This window comes from Colobus angolensis, unplaced genomic scaffold (assembly GCF_000951035.1).
Source record: "Colobus angolensis palliatus isolate OR3802 unplaced genomic scaffold, Cang.pa_1.0 Scaffold32, whole genome shotgun sequence".
In the NCBI taxonomy this organism is placed as follows: Eukaryota; Metazoa; Chordata; class Mammalia; order Primates; family Cercopithecidae; genus Colobus; species Colobus angolensis.
This window is the reverse complement of record NW_012116488.1, coordinates 558,377-561,120: the sequence shown is the minus strand read 5'-3', so window position 1 is coordinate 561,120 and position 2,744 is coordinate 558,377. Positions and strand designations below refer to the sequence as shown.

The 2,744-nt window shown below is 49.9% G+C and overlaps 1 protein-coding gene across 2 annotated transcripts in view; it reads right to left on the bottom strand.

Annotated features, from left to right (window-relative positions):
* CDCA4 (cell division cycle associated 4) overlaps positions 1–2,744 on the bottom strand; it is a 14,388-nt gene that overhangs the window by 6,964 nt on the left and 4,680 nt on the right. Inside the window, exon 1 of one of the 2 annotated variants that reach the window (XM_011951385.1) lies at positions 2,273–2,723. The exons of the other annotated variant lie outside the window; for it this stretch is intronic. The gene's annotated coding sequence lies outside the window, so the exon portion shown is untranslated. Of the gene's footprint in view, positions 1–2,272; positions 2,724–2,744 lie in introns of those variants that run through there. 2 annotated transcript variants of the gene reach the window in all.

Sequence of the window (2,744 nt, the reverse complement as noted above, 5' to 3'; positions counted from 1 at the left end):
AAAAAAAAAAAAAAACAACAACAAACAAACAAAAAAAGAAAACACTTGAAATAAGTTGAATGCATACGATCTGGTGTATTCTGACAAAGGAATCCAACTCAGCAACAAACCTCAATGATTTATGCAACATGGATAAATTTCAAAACATTATGCTGAATAAAAGCAGCAAGACACACACAAAAATATGTACTGTAGGATTCTATTCATCTGAACCTTCAGGACAGGCAAAGCTAATGTAAGTTGTGAAAACACAGAAGGGTAGCCACCATCCGGGTGGGAAATGCTACAAGGGGCCAGAGGGAATCCTCCAGAATGATGGAGATTCTCTCGCCCCTTGTAGGACTTGCGTAACCCAGGGACCTGCGTAGATGTGCCTGGTTATACAAGTCCTACAAGGGACGAGAGAGAATCTCCATCATCCTCCACTGCATCTCATCCCATGCACAGATCCCATTCTGGTACCATGAGAATATCCCTGTTCAGTATCAAATCATTCCTGTCCAATGTTCCAAATCTCCAGCAGCTAATTCTGTGTTGTACCCAATATTTAAAATGCTAACAAGTTTATTACTATTAATACAAAAAGGAGTAAAGCTCCCAGGTGTTTTTTACAGTCGTGTGACCCCTAAAAGCTGTCACCCAGAACGTGCGTTCAGGGGTGAAGAGGATAAGGTTGGGCCTAGAGAAGCTGGCCTGTGAGGATCACCCTGAATTGGGCCATATCTGTGTTTCGGACAAAGTCAGCAAGAGTATCCTCTTGACCAGCCCTGAGGGATGCCTGGCCTGGGTCCAGCTCCCTGAGGGCCTCCTGTGTGACTCTGGCCTGAGGCTGCTTAACTCCTAATATGGAAGGAAGGGCCCTACACCATACGGGTGGGGCTGTGGAGCCTAGCTCCCTGCTCAATTTTTTTTCTTTTTAAGACAGAGTCTCATTCTGTCCCCCAGGCTGGAGTGCAGTGATGCAATCTCAGTTCACTGCAACCTCCACCTCCCAGGTTCAAGAGATTCTCCTGCCTCAGCCTCCTGAGTAGCTGGGACTACAGGCACGTGGCACCACACCTGGCTAATTTTTGTATTTTTTTTTGTAGAGACGGGGCTTCACCATTTTGGCCAGGCTGATCTCCAACTCCTGACCTCAGGCAATCCGCCCACCTCAGCCTCCCAAAGTGCTGGATTACAGGTGTGAGCCACCATGCCTGACCCCCTGCTCAGTTTTGAAGCTCCTTCTACACATCTAATTAAATGCCTAAAATCCCACAACTCCACAGGGTGTCAACGGGACAGCCAAGGCGTTCACCCCTCAGTCAACTCCCAGCACCACCCTTAGGCTTCTAAACCAAGCATCAACCAGAGAGAAAAACGAAGAGGGTCAGACAGACTGAGGACATTTCCGACATGGCAGGTGGAACAGCCAACAAGCCACTAGGGACAGAGTAAACGAAGCCCACGGAGGCAGAGGCCAGCAGAGAGCAGCCCCGCAGTGCTACTCAGGCAAGCAGCGTACAGCTGAGACCGGCCGTTCACTACAGCAGCAGTGGCCACACCTTCGTGGCTGAGCAATCCCATGAGGCTGGCTGAAAATGCAGATTCCCAGATTCTGACCAATAGGGCTGGGACTGCTGGGCAGACTCAACTCTGACCTAACTTGTCACCTTCACAGCTGGACTTGCAGCCACTTCGAAGTTTCGGGTTAAGCAAATCATCAACAATTTCCATTTCTCACACATCAGATAAGCTTTGAAATATTCTATCGGAAAAACAGGAAGAAGAGGAGCAAGGTCTTCAGTCTTGAGATCTACTGAGTGGGAGCTCCACCTTCCACTACAGACTGCTGATACTGTTCATGAACAATTACTGATATGTTAATTTCAGGGGTTTTTTTTTTTTGTTTTTTTTTTTTTGAGACGGAGTCTTGCTCTGTCTCCCAGGCTGGAGAACCTCCGCCTTCCGGGTTCAACTGATTCTTCTGCCTCAGCCTCCGGTGTAGCTAGGATTACGATTACAGGCATGCGCCATCACGCCCAGCTAATTTTTGTATTTCTAGTGGGGTTTCACCATGTTGGCCAGCTGGTCTCGAACTGGGGACCTCAGGTGATCCATCCGCCCAGGCCTCCTCCCAAAGTGCTGGGAAGTGTGAGCTACCTTTTGTTACTTGGAACGATACACCTTCTTTTCCCTGAAAACATGTTCCAATGGCAAGTTGAGGGAAACTTCCTGGCCCCTTTTCCAAGACAAAGCCTACCACTCTTCCTAGAAAAAGGGTGTAACTCACTTTGTGTTGATTTCCACCCTAATTATAAAACATGGTGACACTTGAAAATAGAGTGGTTGTACGTAGAAAGTTTATAAAACGTAAGTTCTGGGAACAGGCGATGTTTTTCTGTGGCTCACTTTGCGAGAACGGTTATCTGGGTCCCGCCGTCTCGTGCGTCCCACAGGAAGGCCACAGGAGAGGCGAGGCAGCGGAGAGCCTCTCTTCCAGCAAGCTGTAGGCGCCTTTGTCACCACGATCCTGTTTACGGGACGAGAAGCGTTTGAAAACGCGAAGGGAAGCTTGCCTCCGACTTCTGCAACTGTCTCGGGGACTTTTCCCAGTCCCACCTCGGAACGCCGGAGGAGCCCAGGAAAGACGGCGCTGGCCGACCCGCCCGGGGTCTGGGCCTCCTCCCACATCCGCGGCCCTCTCCGCGGCCGGGATCCAATTGAGGGGGCTGCAGCGCGCCCTGGCCCGGTTGGTGGGGTCG